The sequence below is a fragment of the Crinia signifera genome, chromosome 11, assembly GCF_055691185.1.
Source record: "Crinia signifera chromosome 11, ASM5569118v1, whole genome shotgun sequence".
NCBI classification, from domain to species: Eukaryota; Metazoa; Chordata; class Amphibia; order Anura; family Myobatrachidae; genus Crinia; species Crinia signifera.
The window spans coordinates 35,512,848-35,531,139 of record NC_139227.1 but is presented as its reverse complement, the minus strand read 5'-3'; the positions used below and the strand labels follow the sequence as shown (position 1 = coordinate 35,531,139).

The following is an 18,292-nucleotide window of genomic DNA, read 5'->3' as shown; positions in this document are numbered from 1 at the left end:
ACACACACACACACACACACAACAAAAAAATAAAAAAATAAAAATCCCTCACAACAGGCATGAATACTTTACTATTTAACAGTATATTCTGGTTGATATTTTTACTCCGCAATGGTTAATGACCAAAGACTACATTTCCCGGCACCCTTTGCGCCTGCTAACGACGCAGTTGATGTGGGTAGAGGAAGATGGTCGCCGGCGGCTTCATTGGCTGGCCACTTGTGCGCATGCGTTTCTGCTGTGCGTGTGTCTATGTGCACGAGAGTGGCCAGGGAGGCAGAGCTGGCAGTCAGTGGCAGTGCCTGGGCTGCTGGAGTTCAGTGACTATCTGCAGGCAGAGCTGGTGATTCTGGAATGGACAGAGGGGTGTGCCAGAGAATGCCAGGAACAGGTAAGGTGACCCACTGTCCGTGGGGGGCGCTCTTTCACCTGTCATGCCAGAGGGGGACACTTAACAGCTGTTTCTGATGCCTATGCTGTTTGCATTGCCACTAATTCATGGTAGATACCAAGTAGTTGGCATAAGGCTGCAGCAATGGTCTTACCACACATGATTGCTTCTGCATTACCAGGAAGTATCACATTGATTTGCATTAAGTTCCTGCATACCCTGTGTCACACCGTGTACATCAGTGTATACATACGTTCCCTCACCTGTCAGCTAACTACCTGGCCAGTACACTCTGTGCTCCCTACTAATGCCCCATCATTTAATGTTTCCCTATATTCTTAGAGGTACAGTGACGGTTGCATGCAGCAATAGGGAATAGCCTAATCTCTCCTTTGCTGCTGCGGCTCTCAGCACTTGTGGTTCAGTAACGTACTGTAATGTCTCTTTGCCACCTCTACTAATACTCATTTGCAACAATAGGTATTATGTTGCTTCTTGGGGATGTCACTATATCAAGGTGACATTTTAGTTTTCAGGTGGGTGTGTGTGGGGGTGTTCCAGCTGCTGATAGTTGTATAAGTAATGTGTATAATTAGCAATATATCAGCAGTTGTAATAACCACATGGGTGTCATGCTTATTACATAGGTGACCAGGCTGTGCGTGGGACACAGTTAGTATAATTGCACATTACATAGGTTGGAGATTGTGTGACCCCCTCTGGGCAGTGAAGCCACATTTGCTGACTTCTATGAGTGTGTTTGCTGAATGTCAGGCATGTGTCTGTAAGCACACACAGGGCGAGTGCATACACATTAGTCGGTGCACTCATTTACTTTTTATTTTCATAGACCAGCAAGACATAGGCCCTTATTCTGGTCGGTGCGGATATATCCGCGTGCGTTTGGCCCGCCAATGTTTTGTGTCTGGCATGTGCAGAGGCGTCTCTGCGCATGTGCGAGCGGGGCGTACGGCCAAATCCCGCATGATATGTGAACACTCCGAACAGGGGGTGGAGAGGGGCGTGAAGGGCTATTTGGGCTCATTACCATATGCATACGCCCCGCGTTTCATGGGAGTTCCCATGCAAACGCTGAGCGTACGTATGGTAATGCGGCCGTGACGCACGTGTAGGGGGCGGACATATGACATCGCCGGATGTCAGCTGCCCGCCCAGATCCCTGCTTTTGCACGGAAAAATGTCCGTGTTGTCTGAGGTTGCGGGAGCTGGTGGAACACTCGGTCCTGCATTCAATGGTCTGCGACCATCGAATGATGGGGGAGGTTCCCTTAGATGGAGGAGGCGTATTCCGTGTAAAATACACGTGCGGTCCGTTCGGCCAGCTTCTTACAGCGTACGGACGGAGTTGGTGATCCGTATGGAAGGCGGGGTTTCGCACGCACGGTCCTGGCCGCATAATCGGATCCGGCCGCACCGATCAGAATAAGGGCCATAGTGAGGGTTATGGTGTGTATCATTGCAACTGAGATGTGTATATACTGGGCTGCAGTTCAACTTATTTAATTGCTGGTCATTAATGATGATTTGTTTGCTGGACAATGACACATTGATAATCTGTCCTTGGACTAATTCACATCTATGCCAGAGTTCTAGGTGCCGCGTCTTTTGGGTGAATTTAGAATTTGGGATATTTTTTCTTTCTTTCTTGTTTTGTTCTTTTCAATGGTGTACAATCTGCCGCTTCATTACCCCTTTTCTCTGCCTACTATACATTCTGCATTAACCCCTTGCGGTTTCCCCTAAGAAAGGGTTACATCCATGTGCCCATTGTGGCGTGAGCTAACGTGACCTATTTGTGCTGCATTACATTTCCTTACAAACCAGATAATGTTATGTTCCCTCTGTCAGGGGGAGATTGCTGGGATTACAACCAATCGCCGAGCAACCAGAGCTGCGGGGGTTTATGTACTAATGTCCTTTTGAGAATACAAAATGTTAATCCCCATTTTAATGTCTTTTAATCCGAATTGTCTGAGCATTCTGCGAGCCTTCTCTGGGTAGGAGAGAGCTTCCCCTGGCTGTATTAGAGGGAGTGAAGTTTGAATTAAGCAATGCTTGAACGTGACCCTGGAGTCCATACTTGAAAATCCAGTTAAAACAACATGCGTCTAAAAAGCACCCCCCCCAAATTAGAAATAATAACTTTTGTGCATATGACAGTGATGGCTAACCTTGACACTCTAGCTGTTGTTGAACTACACACCCCAGCATGCCCTGCATTAGTTTTGGCATGGCCAAATAGCAAAACTGTAGCAGGGCATGCTGGGATGTGTAGTTCAACAACAGCTGGAGTGTCAAGGTTAGCCATCACTGGGCATATGAGAACACCATGAATGTTGGGGACAACAAATGTTAATATGTCAACAGCTTTATATAAATTTTATTTTATTACGCCAAACCCTCCACTGTAATAAAATCATGTACAGAACAGCGGGCAGACAGATTACAGAAGATACTGGACTCTGATGTGTATTTATCTGTCTGGTTCAATGGAGCTACGCAGCTAATGTATCCAGTTTCTATGTACAGTAAAGAGTGATTGGACTGATTTCAGCTGTGTTGAAATAAATAATCTATTTCAAATACTGGTTGAGTATGCCTTATCCAAAATCCTCGGGACCACCAGCCTTTTGGATAAGGGATTATTCCATATTTCGAAATATTGTTATATTTGAATGAAGTATATTGCATTTATTTTGTGTTAACACCTCAAACACATGAAATACACACAAATATATTTTATTTGTGCATGAAACTAAGTTTGTGTACTATCTCAGGCACTGAATTTGAATACCAAGCAATCATTTTCTTGCACATATTTAGTGCCGGTCTCTTGTCATGTCCCCAGTAGTGCCGGTCTCATATCATGTCCCCAGTAGTGCCGGTCTCATATCATGTCCCCAGTAGTGCCTGTCTCATATCATGTCCCCAGTAGTGCCGGTCTCATATCATGTCCCCAGTAGTGCCGGTCTCATATCATGTCCCCAGTAGTGCCGGTCACATGTCATGATGTCCCCAGTAGTGCCGGTCACATGTCATGATGTCCCCAGTAGTGCCGGTCACATGTCATGATGTCCCCAGTAGTGCCGGTCACATGTCATGATGTCCCCAGTAGTGCCGGTCACATGTCATGATGTCCCCAGTAGTGACGGTCACATGTCATGATGTCCCCAGTAGTGCCGGACACATGTCGTGATGTCCCCAGTAGTGCCGGACACATGTCGTGATGTCCCCAGTAGTGCCGGTCACATGTCGTGATGTCCCCAGTAGTGCCGGACACATGTCATGATGTCCCCAGTAGTGCCGGTCACATGTCATGATGTCCCCAGTAGTGCCGGTCACATGTCATGATGTCCCCAGTAGTGCCGGTCACATGTCATGATGTCCCCAGTAGTGCCGGTCACATGTCATGATGTCCCCAGTAGTGCCGGTCACATGTCATGATGTCCCCAGTAGTGCCGGTCACATGTCATGATGTCCCCAGTAGTGCCGGTCACATGTCATGATGTCCCCAGTAGTGCCGGTCACATGTCATGATGTCCCCAGTAGTGCCGGTCACATGTCATGATGTCCCCAGTAGTGCCGGTCACATGTCATGATGTCCCCAGTAGTGCCGGTCACATGTCATGATGTCCCCAGTAGTGCCGGTCACATGTCATGATGTCCCCAGTAGTGCCGGTCACATGTCATGATGTCCCCAGTAGTGCCGGTCACATGTCATGATGTCCCCAGTAGTGCCGGTCTCATGTCATGATGTCCCCAGTAGTGCCGGTCACATGTCATGATGTCCCCAGTAGTGCCGGTCACATGTCATGATGTCCCCAGTAGTGCCGGTCACATGTCATGATGTCCCCAGTAGTGCCGGTCACATGTCATGATGTCCCCAGTAGTGCCGGTCACATGTCATGATGTCCCCAGTAGTGCCGGTCTCATGTCATGATGTCCCCAGTAGTGCCGGTCTCATGTCATGATGTCCCCAGTAGTGCCGGTCTCATGTCATGATGTCCCCAGTAGTGCCGGTCTCATGTCATGATGTCCCCAGTAGTGCCGGTCACATGTCATGATGTCCCCAGTAGTGCCGGTCACATGTCATGATGTCCCCAGTAGTGCCGGTCACATGTCATGATGTCCCCAGTAGTGCCGGTCACATGTCATGATGTCCCCAGTAGTGCCGGTCTCATGTCATGATGTCCCCAGTAGTGCCGGTCTCATGTCATGATGTCCCCAGTAGTGCCGGTCTCATGTCATGATGTCCCCAGTAGTGCCGGTCTCATGTCATGATGTCCCCAGTAGTGCCGGTCACATGTCATGATGTCCCCAGTAGTGCCGGTCACATGTCATGATGTCCCCAGTAGTGCCGGTCACATGTCATGATGTCCCCAGTAGTGCTTTTAGCAACAAACAAAAAAGTGACATTCTGGAAACTATGATTTTTGGGATAGTTTCAAACCCTCTAGAAGATAATAGATAGAATTTGGTTGGCTGCTTTGCGCAACATCCCATCTTCAATAGAACACCCATCTTAGTAAATAAGCCCCTTATTGTCTATTTCTGAGATTAGTGTAAATGGATACACTAGTGACATAAGCAGGCTTGTAATGAATGCGTTTGCACCATTATGTACCGTTACCTGTAATAGGGCACATTGTACCGGAAAGGGCAGCATGATCACAATGGAGATACAATGCTAGCCTATGGCATGGTAACCTCAAAGATGGTAAAACATGCATATTCCACTTCCTTCTTATAGGGGGTACAGGAATTGTACATCTGGTAAAATGTCCCCGGTCAGGGGGAAGCTTTGCTTTGGTGATAACAACAATATACCATCTAACCTGACCTCATCTGAAAAGCAGGATGTATATTGTATTTGGTGTGCAGTACACTGCGTGACTCCAGGTAACAATGCCATCCAAGGCCGTGTTAACCCTCTGGCTGAATTACCTTGGCTGTAGTTCAACTCTAGACTGTACATTTCACATGACAATAAACCTACGGCTCCGCTGTGTCTCTTCCTATTAGTCTGGGAAGACTCGCTGGAGCAGACCAGTAGACAACACTTGGGAAAACGACCTATAATTCACTATTTAGCTTGCTTCAGATATTTCCTACAAAAAAAAATGAATAGATACATCTCTCCTGTTCTTTTATTGGTCTTGTATCTCCAGGGGATCAATTCAGCTCTTCGTTGGCATATGCCTGTCTTTGGCTGCGCCCCGCAGCCTATGTAGATGAGCATGTGTGACCATCCGGCCGAGTAACCTGTGTTTCTCCTGAGCATGATTGATGAAATATGCAAAACCTGGCCTGTTGGGGAGATTACAATGGCTTGAGCTCTTCATGGACCATTAATATTCTGGAATTGAGTAATGTATATTGATGTTTCTCTATCACTACATGGAGGGTGTTGCACGTGGTTAAACAGCCAGTGAGGCTGATAATTATGCCCGGTGCTGCCTCCGCAACAGACCCAATATAAAAAACAAGATGGCTGTAGCTATGGATGCAACGACAACGATAAATGCGTGTTAACATGCAATAGGCATTGGACGTGTCTCGTCTTCTTGGCATCCGCTTAAAATTTTGTGTTCCACCCCTGCTCAGTTCGCAGGCAAGCTCAGAGCTGTCAACTTGGTCAGATCCTATTAGACCATGCGTCCAATCAAGGGTACACGCTCAAATTGCAAAAAAGGTTAATGTTAATGCACCCTCCGAGAGTGCGATGCAGAGGTTGTTGATACAATGGAGACAACAGGTACTTTGGTGACTGTCCATGGCTGTGGTCGCCACTCATTAAACACACCAAAGTACTATATTCTTGTGGGAGGCATGTTTTCACCTAGCGGATTATTTCCACACAAGACGAGGCAACCTCTAAGGTAGTTGTAACCAGTTTCCTAAAAGATAGCGTGATCTCAATAGGACCACTGCAACCAAGGTCTCCAGACTTGTCCCTTCCAGAGATCTTATTGGGCATGTTAAAGGTAATGGCCTATGCCAATAAACCACACAAAATCTAGGAACTGTAGGAAAACATCTCTGAAATTAGCACTCGGCTATTTAACACGTCGGCTGGGTTGCCGTATGCCTGCAGGAAGTAGGAGACCACTTCCAGCATTTGTTGGGATGCAATACGTTGTGCATCTCTCAAGGCATATGCAATGGAATACAGGATACTGACTGCGCCCCAGGAACTGCAGCCTATGAATCACCGTGATTGTACCACATCCACAAAACCACAAAACCAATCTAAAACACAAAATGAGTGATCACTGGCGCTGTCCCCCCCCCCCCCCCCATAGACAATGAGTAAAAGGTAATAATGATCCACTGAAGTGGGCACCACTTAAGTAGAAGGATGCCGAACATTTTTTTTTTCTTTTTTCCTCAATCCAGTCATTAGATGTTTATGCTAGTCACTGACCTTAGGTCAAAGCCCTATGTTCACATAGGGTTTTTTTTACTCCGTGATATTACACTTCGCCCTCAAACACTTTCCGGTGCATATATGTACCGGCCTCCATCCTCATACGATAGACAGTGATGGACCACACTGACCTGTTGACAGTGCCCTATGTGCATATCAAGGTTACTTTGATCTTCTATGTAGTGAATGGTCAGTGGCCCATCAAGGATTCAAGGGCGGATGGGCCACTGACCATTTCACTACATAGAAGATCAAAGTACCTTGATGTGCACATAGGGCACTGTCAACAGGTCAGTGTGGTCCATCACTGTCTATCGCATGAGGAGGAAGGCCGGTACATATATGCACCGGAGAGTGTTTGAGGGCGAAGTGTAATATCACGGAGTAAAGAAACCCCTATGTGAACAGGGCTTTGACCTAAGGTCAGTAACTAGCACATCTAACCACTGAGGATTAAGGGAAAAAAAAACATTTGGGATCCTTCTCCTTAAGTGGTGCCCACTTCAGTGGATTATTATATTACCTGTTACTTATTGTCTATGGGGGGGACAACGCCAGTGATGACCCATTTTGTGTTTTAGATCTCTCAAGGCATGTTCTGCCACAATTTATGTTTGCTTTACCCTTCTATTGTGTATGTGGTTTGGCTGCGGCGGAAGACCGCCTATGAATGCGAAACCCCTCTATATCTTATAGAACTCAATTTATAAAGCTCAGCATTTAATGATTCTACCTATTATGGAGGTGGACGAATCTAGCTGTGCTGTGTTACACAGTTAAAAGTCCATAAAGTGAGGTGACACCGTTATTATCTCTGAAGCTTTCCTCCATCAGTCTTGCTGCCTTCTCATGTCCACTAAACTGCAGGCGGCTGTATATCACTGATTAGCTGATGGTGTCATGTTTAGGTCAGACAGGCTGCAATTAGCCACATCAGGGATTACAGTGGGGGGATGTCACCAAGTGAGAGCTGAGAGTCACAATACCGGTCACAGTGCTGAGGTACATCCATGTCCCACTGCCCTCATTCACTGAACGCTGGAGCTCATGCCTTCTTGGCATTAATGCCAGCCGTACGTTGGGCCTTCATGATTGTTAGTAAAGCAGCCGGGCATAACAATGCTGCGCTGCAGGAGGGGCAGATGTAACATGTGCAGACAGTGGGCCCAATTTAGATCTGCTTGCTAGGATCTGTATATTCATTGCCTAGGAAGCATGTTAATGCCGCCCCGCCAAACACAAGCTTCCCCCTCTGGCCAGCTGGATCCCTTCGCTACACTACGAGTGGATGTGTATGCTTACACGCTCGCATGCGCCCACACAGAGGAAAAATCATTAGATGGTTAGTCACCACTGTATGTGGACATGGGTTAGGTCAACATCTGAAATAGGTTGACATGCTTCCTTAGATCGACATGGTTGGAAGGTCAACACAAGTATTAGGTCCACAGTCAAAAGGTTGACATGGGTTTTTTACTCCGAGGATGTAGCCTCTCCTGCAGAGGGTGAGACTGGTGTGGCTTGTAGTTATACAACTTAGGTTGCCCATTTTTTGCAGCATTGTAGCGAGTGAGTTACTGGGAGCCTGGGGGAAAAAATTGAGCAACTGACCAGCTTTGATCCCAGAAGAGAGAAATATGAGTGCACAAATCTGTCCAGACTTCAGCCACAACTCCGGTGGAACGTGAGCCCTGTCTCCTGGTCGGTGGCCGGGAGCCCTGTCTCCTGGTCGGTTGCCGGGAGAACACACCATATTATACTGGGACTTTGAGACACAGCCAGTATTGCTGGAGTGGTCTCATTGCTTTGCTCTCAGATCTCTCTTTATCCTACACTTTCATGTCCGGACGACAACACTTGTATCTGCTAATAATAGCCGCCTTTATTTGTGGGCTACCCACGGATATGACATCAAACAGTGAGAGCTGGATAGCGCAGATGCATTAGCATGGAATTGTTGTGTAATCTCCATTACTGCAGCCTCTGATGATTTATCCTATAGGTCCGATTCCGCTGAAGCACTTTTTGACTTTTACTTGAACATTTTTATTTTGGAGGTGTCCATGCCTATGGCATGACAGTTATGAGCTGATTGGCTGGTGCTTTATCTCTGTTGACTCTAGCTATCTCCAAGGCTAATGCTGTGTACACACTAGTACAATCTGCATAAGATCCAGATGCGATTACAATTTAGACTATCTGCATACAATTTACACTATCTGCATTCAATTTAGACTATATAGTGCAGATCTGCACTATATAGACAGGGCAGCCAAGACTTTCTGGTTAAGATATGGGAGCGCGCATCTTGAACGCATCTGGATCGCTTGGGATAAAACCCATACAATCTGCATGAGATCCAGATAAGATTTTGACTATATAGTCAAAATCTTATCTGGATCTTATGCAGATTGTATCAGTGTGTACACAGCATTAGTGTATATAGGGCCTGATTCATACTTGCCAAGGCCCCCATACACTATGCGAATTTGGGACGATTTCATCCGATTTCGGCACTTTGTGCCGATAATCGGATGAAATCGGGCCAAAATCGTAGGTATGTGACATTTGATCCGATCCGATGCGCGGTCCCGTGCGCATCGGACCGGATCAGGGAGGTCGGACGGTCTGTACATACGATCACGTCCGACCTCCCTGTATGCATATGCCTGCCACCTGACAGGCATATGCATACAGACACCGGGGGAGTAGTGGGGGCGGCCAGCGGCAGCGGTAGTGGGGGCGGCCAGCGGCAGCGGTGGTGGGGGCGGCCAGCGGCAGCGGTGGTGGGGGCGGCCAGCGGCAGCGGTGGTGGGGGCGGCCAGCGGCAGCGGTGGTGGGGGCGGGCAGCGGCGGTGGTGGGGGCGGGCAGCGGCGGTAGTGGGGGCGGGCAGCGGCGGCGGGGACGGGCGGCGTTTGCGGTGAGCGCAGTGTACTTACACATAGCAGCAGCTGCGGGGACGGGACGCGCAGTGGCGGCTATTATATTTTTAAAATACTTGTCAAATGACCGGCCGCTCTCTGATTGGCCGGAGAGCTCTCAGCCAATCAGAGAGCGGCCGGTCATTTGACAAGTATTTTAAAAATATAATAGCCGCCACTGCGCGTCCCGTCCCCGCCGCTGCTGCTATGTGTAAGTACACTGCGCTCACCGCAAACGCCGCCCGTCCCCGCCGCCGCTGCCCGCCCCCACTACCGCCGCTGCCCGCCCCCACCACCGCTGCCCGTCCCCACTACTGCCGCTGCCCGCCCCCACTACTGCTCACCGCCCTGCAGCTCCCCGGGTTTTTTTTTACATGGGATAAATCGCATGCGATTTATCCCATGTAAAAATGGCACATCAAGTGCCAAATTGTATGTGAGCCTCCCGGGGAGCTGCCGGGCGGCTCGCAGGTAAATTGGGTCCGACTTGTCCCTAGGACAAGTCGGCCTAATGTATGGGGGCCTTTGTCAGGGAGGCTCCCTGACAGAGACTCAATCTCCCTAACTCCCTGAAGAATCTAGCAACCTCCCTTATTACAGCTTACCTCAATTATGTGGTTACATTAATGGCTACATGTATTTCTAAAAGGGGTTTCTTGTGGCCACTTATAAAACTACAAGTTATACACAACAAGAAGATCTTAATAACTACTTTGGGGCTCTATTACAATGGGATGCAAGCCATTTTAATGAACCTCTCTCTCATGTAACCGTGCACATCTACGCTTACAGGAGATATGTTCTCACTCTCCTGGTATGCTTTTTCAGAGGTAAAGCCGGATTTATGCCATGTCTCTCACGCTGCAGATGGGGCAGATGTAACGTGTGCAGAGAGATTTAGATTTGGGTGTGGTGATATTTAGATTTCGGGTGGATGAATTCTAGATTACAGTGTTAACATAAAGCAGCTTCTGTTTACCATGCACAGAAAAAATAAAATCAAACTGGCCAAAATCTAAATCTCTGCAAATGAACTTGTGCCCATCCTGCAGTGCGACATGTCTGTTTTGTTGTCTGCATGGGGCTGGTAAACAACAGGAAAAGAATAAATAAATGGGGAGGGGGGGGGGGGGGTGTATTGAAACTTTTGACTTGTAAGTATTGAAATTGATGTAGATGTAATGTTTCAGTGTACCTTGAGAAATACAGTTTAGAAGAAATAAACGAGTGCTTTAAAAAATAAATCCTAGGTTTTATTTTTGCAAACTACAATTTTGAGTCATCAAGGCAGATATAACCACTGAACACCCTCAATTTACTAAGATGGGATGTTGCCCATAGAAACCAATCCACTTATTTATTGAGCACCTTCTAGAAGAATCTGGTTGCTATGGACAACATCCCATCTTCAATAGAACACCCATTGTAGTAAATTTACCCCATAACGTCTTATTACAATAGCCAATGGAATATTGTTTGTAAAGTTCTTCAAACACAACGCAGAGAGGTGGGGGCCTGTGTGCAAACTTTGTACGGTCCCCCCACCGAGAAAATGATCCCTGCAACGTTTCCCAAGTTGTTTCTGCTGCAGCAGCACCGACTCGGGGCTCCAGAGAGGTAAGTCATTGATCATGGGTGGAGGATGTGTGGTGGTCCTCCCTGATCCGTATGCACCATTGTAGATCTATGGCTGGGGGACATTATATGGCTGCAGGATGAACCCTTAAGCAGCTGGCGTAGGCTAAAGGGTATTGCATAGCAGTGCAGAATTCGGTGGTAGCCCGATTGGTTCATGGTGCCATCTGCTCAGTGCAAGCCGCTGACTGAATGTGTATGTATGTATGTATGTATGTATGTGTATATATATATATATATATATATATATATATATATATATATATATATATATATATATATATATATATATATATATATATATATATATATATATATATATATATATATATATATATATATATATATATATATATACAGTGGTCGAAGTGGAGATTTTGAAGTGGGGGTATGGAAAAGTAAAGAGTGAATATAGTGCGCACCTTCGGACACCCCCCTGTCCATCAACGTCCCCTGCCAGACTGCCCCGTTGTACAGGGGTATTACAAAAGCACAATATGTGCGGCTGAGTGATCAGAGAGCACCCTGAGGGGGAAAAAAAACTTTTTTTTTATCTTCAGATTAAAGTGGGGGTATGCCATACCCCCGTATACCGCCCCACTTCGACCACTGTGTGTGTATATATATATATATATATATATATATATATATATATATATATATATATATATATATATATATATATATATATATTTGTATACTGTATCTGTGTCACTGATGACATTTAAACATTGGCCTATTGCCTCACCACTACGTCTGAATTCTAGAATGCACCCAGAGGTGAGGTGGACGGCTCTACTATACATTGGAACGTTTTGTATTTATATTTCTCTGACATTTCAGCTGTAATCTCCCCAGCAAGAAGTGCTGTTCTTTTATTATCCTCTTGTCTCTTGTCACACTGATTACCAGCCTAACCCCCCTCCTCACCCCTCCGCCTTGGCTCTCTGTGTGAGGTGACTCATCTCTTCATCCAGTGCTACAGCATCCTACAACCAGACCGCTCGCTCCTCAACAGGTAACATCGATGCATTAGGGATATAGATAATGCCAGGATTACCATGAGCTTATTAGATGGCGGAGTATTTACGTCTTGCTTAGTTGGGAGAACCTGGCAGGTGCCTGGGACAGACCTGTTCACGGGGGGCAGCTTAGACATGGTCCCCCTGTTTGTTCTGTATAGAAATGGATAGGAGTATGTGGCATACAAAATGAATAATGTAGGCCTTGAAGATGACGTGTGTGGGTGTGCTCCTGCATGCATTATAATTATTCTACCATATCACCCCAGAAGATTTATTTGTTTGTAGACTAAGGGCAGATTCAGCTGTGTTATCAAAGCAAAAAAACTAACAAATGGGCAAAACCATGCTGCACTGCAGATGGGGCAGATGTAACATGTACAGAGAGAGTTAGATTTGAGCGAGTTATTTGGTTTCTGTGCAGGATAAATACTGTCTGCTTTATTTTTGCACTGCAATTTAGCTTCCAGTTTGAGCACACCCCATCCAAATCTAAAGCCCTTTACACACTGGGTGATAAAATGAGCACATTTTATAGGCCAGTGTGTACACTGTACATGACGGCCAATGCACGCTCGCCACGAAACGTTAACAAGGGGCGGCTCCCCTTCCCTGCCGCCGTCGTTCGTCACACGCTGGCATCACCCAGCATGTATGGGCCTTACTCTCTCTGCACATGTTACATCTGCCCTACCTGCAGGGCAGCATGTTTTTTTTTTTTTTTTTTATATTTGCATGCTTTTTGTACTTTGTCAACAAAGCAGAACCAGGCACTGAGTGCGCAATATCCATATTTTTGGTTAAATACAGCGGACACTGACGGTTTGAGGTGGAATTGCTAGGTGTGCGCCTTGTCCGGGATTCCAGCTCTGACTGAAGGCCAAATGTATCAAGCTCCAAAAATTTACAAAATGAAGAATAACAGCCAGACAATCAGCTCCTAACTGCCATGTCACAGGCTGGGTTTGAAATATGACAGGTAGGAGCCGATTGGCTGGTTGTTTATCACTCTCCATTGTATCACTTTTTGAAGCTGGATACATCAGGCCCTGAGGATATAGTGAAAGGCAATAAATGTAATTTTATTTGTATTCTGACTTTGGTGCAAAATGTCAAACTGGTCACACTTATGACGATATGTGTAACCAAACCAACTCATTCCTGACGGTATCCGGCAGGGGGGGGGGGCAGTATTGGCAAGTGTGAAGATATCGTTAACGATAGACTCAATTGTGCATATTCTTTACTACATCGTCTAGTAGTGTGTCCGGAACTTTACTATAAAACGTTAATAATTTTTTGTTTGAAAAGATGAAGCATGGGGATTTATTTATTTTTTATTGTTTGGGGGTGGTGGATATTTGTTGGTTTTTTACAAGCCATTATAATGTTGTATATACTTATGACATGGAGGCATTGTATGAGAAAAAATCTCCATAGTTTATTTAGTTTAAGAAGTTCTGCAGAAAATGTGACATTCTGAGAGCGAAAGCGCTAATTACAGAATAGAGTCTCAGGAAGAGAGCTGCTCAACCGGAATAACTGAGCGGACAAGGAAATGTCTGGTGAATGTTCTATGCAGAATCACATACAGTATCCTATTCCTGTTGTACCGGACACTGATTTATACCCCTTTCAGACATAACAGCAAATTACCGGGTAAAGCAGTTCTGACCGGTGATTTGTGTAGTGTGAAAGGGTCTAGCTGGGTCTTAAATCCCGGGTCACCGACCCTGTTTTTTACCAGGGTCGTCGACCCGGGCACTCAAAATGCCAGGTCGCATGTCTGAAAGGGGTATAATTCTCCTGTGTTTTCTACCCACTTCTACAGATAGAGATATGTGTATATCTATATAGTGTCTGTTTGTGTGGGTCTCCAAAGCGCTGCCATCTGCCGACAGCAAGTGAAACTACAATCACAATCAATCACAAGGTAGCTGATTAGCTTTCAGCATGCTAACTAGTGTGCATCTCTTTCACGCTCGCTCTCCCCTGCTCTTTCTTTCTTTCTTTCGTGCTTTCTCATGCTCTCTCGCTTTCTCTCTTTTTCTCTTGCGCGCTCTTTTTTTCTCTTGTGCGCGCTCTCTCTTTTTCTCTTGCGCGCGCTCTTTTTTTTCTCTTGCGCGCTCTCTTTTTTTCTCTTGCGCGCTCTCTTTTTTTCTCTTGCGCGCTCTCTTTTTTTCTCTTGTGCGCTCTCTTTTTTTCTCTTGTGCGCTCTCTTTTTTTCTCTTGTGCACGCTGTTTTTTTTCTTTCGCGCGCTCTCTTATTTCTCTTGCGCGCTCTCTTTTTTTTCTCGCTCGCCCGCTCTTTTTTTCCTCTCGCTCGCCCGCTCTTTTTTTCTCTCTCGTGCTCTTATTTTTCCTCGCTCGCGCTCTCTCGCAGCCTGGCACTCTGTCTGTGGGAATTCAACTGTGTGTGTGTATGTGTGTGTGTGTGTGTGTATATATATATATATATATATATATATGTCACGTGTAAATAACCGGCACTCTCCAATTTTCAGTCACAAGACAACAAGTGCGGTGCCCTCCGCAGTGCAAACGCAGTAATATACCAGGGAAATTCGGTGGCACTCGCTCCAACAATAACTGACTCCAAAGAATCAATAGTATTCAGTATGACATGTTTCGGTTTTAATACTGTCCTCAGATACCATCTGAGGACGGTATTAAAACCGAAACATGTCATACTGAATACTATTGATTCTTTGGAGTCAGTTATTGTTGGAGCGAGTGCCACCGAATTTCCCTGGTATATATATATATATCTCAATCAGCCGTGGTTGCTGGCAGGCTTCCTTCAGGATAAAGAGGCAGCACTCAAAGGGTCTTCAATAAATATTTATAGTGCATCTTGGTGCATCATAAATACAAGACGACCTTTCAAGGCCAGTGTCGGCCTTTTCATCAGGTCAAATACAGTGCTAAGACACTACCTTACATCCCTAAGGAAGCCTGCCAGCAACCACGGGCCGGTTGATATTGATTTTTTGGATGGCACCTGGGCATTGAATCTTCCAGAGTGCCGAACGAACACACACACACACTGATAGGCATGCGCACATTGAGATTTATGGTGCCCACACACTAGAAAGATCTGCGATCGTAAGATGTGCGCATAAACTATGCCTGGTACACACCAGGACGACTAGGGCCCGATCCCCTCAATCTAGATCCAATTCCGACCAATTGGATGTAGATTGTGTGGTGATTGGGCCCTTTTCTGTCCTAGTGTGGACTGAGACCGATCCGATGCGCGGTCCCGCGGGTCGGTCATTATTCAGATCCTACCTGCTGCAGGTAGGATCTGAATAATGACCATACTGCCGGGTGCGGGTCGCCACCGGATCGGACCCGCTCACGGTGCACATCGTGAGTGGGTCGTGCCCCCCCGCATCATCGTGAGCGGGTCTGAAGAAACACTGACGACCGCTCACAATGTGCATCGTGAGCGGGTCGTCGTGGTGTGTACTCCACATTAGCCTTGAAATCTTTTTTCCGTCCTGGACAAGATTTCAGGCAAGCGCACATCTTTACCAAAGATTTTTCTTAAGATCCCATGTGCGTTCCTATGGATCTTTTGTTAAATCTTCTGATCTTTTGTGCAGCACGTAAGATCAGAAGATTCAGCTAAAGATCCACGGCCGATTTATCGGAAATCGGCCCAAAAATCGTTCTAGTATGTGGGCACCTTTTTATAAACACCTCCCTGCCGATAGCAATCAGCAATACCTTTTTACCAATGTATTTTGCTTTTTAGAACTGTATTCCGTTAAAAGAAGCGCCCATCAATCAATTATGCATTGTTACTTGTACTAGACCATTGTCATATCACTACACACCTGCGTCATCCATTTATGTTTTTGACTTTATTTGCATGTACTGTTACACAGAGTAATTATAAATTTAAAACTGAAATAGGCAGGAGATTACGGTGTGTCTGAAAGATGTTTTATTTTGTAGGGAGAGCAAATAGATGATGGTAGACAGGCCTGATTGGCTGTGTAAGACACACCCAGTAGGTGGTGCTAGGCACACCCCTTTGACGGTGCACCCCCTAATAAAATGAGCTGCGCACGCCTATGCGCACACACACACACACACACACACACACACACACACACACACACACACACACACACACACACATACATACTTTGCTTTGGTGTAAAGGCTCCTCAGCTGTTCTGATACACCCATTCACCCGCAAGTGGAGATGTGAGTGAAACGCGCAGCTCTCTGATTTGCGTTGGGTTGCGTGATGCAGTGTGAGGACTCGCACGTCACATCTCTAAAACCCATTTGTGTTCAAATCTGATAGAGGCCAACAGCGCCCGTCCTCCTGTCTCAGTGGCTTGTTTTAATGAAGGTATCGAAGCCAATTATCCGATGCACCAGACAGCACTGTCTTGTAAGGAGCCAGGGAGATGTGCGCTCATTTACAGGAATAGAACAGAGCCCCAAAAAAGGATATGGCCCTAATTTTCGAGGCATTGTCCCTGGCTGTATTATTAGCCTTGGTTCTCCCTGGGGCTGTAACCGTGCATTGAAGTATATGTATGAGAATGCAGATGGGCTGCCTGCTCCAGAATAATACGATTTGTGCGGAGGTGAGGCTGACATATGACGCTTGGGTGACGCACTGGAACTCTGAGACTTTCTCCCACTGTAGAAGCTGACGGTTATTTTGCATCATATGATCCATTGGAGAATATAAGACGCCTTCTGCATTCTATCTGCTCGATCATGGAGATGGTAGCTGAATGTGTAAGAATGATGTTCTCCGACATCTGATGGCAATGGACCCAGCCATGTGCATTGCGGTTGCCTCCTCCGTTGCAACTGTGTGATCCGAGTGGTTTCTAAGCACATCTATTGACCACTCATATGCCATCAATTACAGAGTTACAATACGGGTATGGAAATCGCACATATCTGATTGCTATTTATAATCACATGTGCAAGGATCCAATCTGCTCCCTGATGTGCGCAGAAAGCTACATCCCCCCTCGGTACTTTGGAGTATCTCCAATATTTTGGCATCCTTTTTAATATAGATAGATATATTGTGGGCAGCACAGATGGTGTAATGGTTAGCATTACTGCCTCACAGCACTGAGGTCATGGGTTCCATTCCCACCATGGCTCTAACTGTGCAGAGTTTGTATATTCTCCCTGTGGGTTTCCTCCGGGTACTCCGGTTTCCTCCCACAATCCAAAAAATATACTGGTAGGTTAATTGGCTCCCAACAAAATTAACCCTAGAATGTCTGTGTGTGCGTGTACATGTGGTAGGGAATATAGATTGTAAGCTCCACTGGGGCAGGGACTGATGCGAATGGCCAAATATTCTCTGTACAGCGCTGCAGAATATGTATGCGCTATGTAAATAACTGGTAATAAATAATAGCATGGACTATAATAGTAATTGCAAGATGTGGAAGGCATTTGCAGAACGTGCGTTTGTTCACACTCCATAGTGTGGCTCTCCAGGCGTGTTGGCAGGCATGGGTACTGTGTACGCTCCCGCCCACTTATGTTGTGCATACGGGCATCTGTTCATTGCCACACAACAGCTCCCGATAGCTGCTGCTCTATTTCATGTTATCATCTTGTTACTTCCGGCCTGAGCTCCATTTACACCATGACTCATTCTCCTAATCTGACTGGAGACAGATGCCTGATGGGAGCACCAGGAACTTCTGTACAGGCCGCATCCGTCACGCTGGCATGGAGCTGCCAAGATCCCTTTATCTGTATGGACAGTCCCAGTGCTCTGACAACAGGATGCAATTCCCAGTATATTTATGTGCACACACACATACACCCACACCTGTGTACAGAACCACTACCCTGTATGCTGGATGCAATTCC

At 46.2% G+C, this 18,292-nt stretch overlaps 1 protein-coding gene across 3 annotated transcripts in view; it reads left to right on the top strand.

The window, feature by feature from the left end:
* The first annotated feature begins 234 nt into the window (after nucleotides 1-234).
* The window catches only part of KIAA0513 (KIAA0513 ortholog), a 66,634-nt gene continuing 48,576 nt past the window's right edge, over nucleotides 235-18,292 (top strand). For 2 of the 3 annotated variants that reach the window (XM_083165009.1, XM_083165007.1), the window contains exon 1: nucleotides 235-391. The gene's annotated coding sequence lies outside the window, so the exon portion shown is untranslated. Of the gene's footprint in view, nucleotides 392-12,297; nucleotides 12,415-18,292 lie in introns of those variants that run through there. The other variant, XM_083165008.1, reaches the window with a different exon arrangement.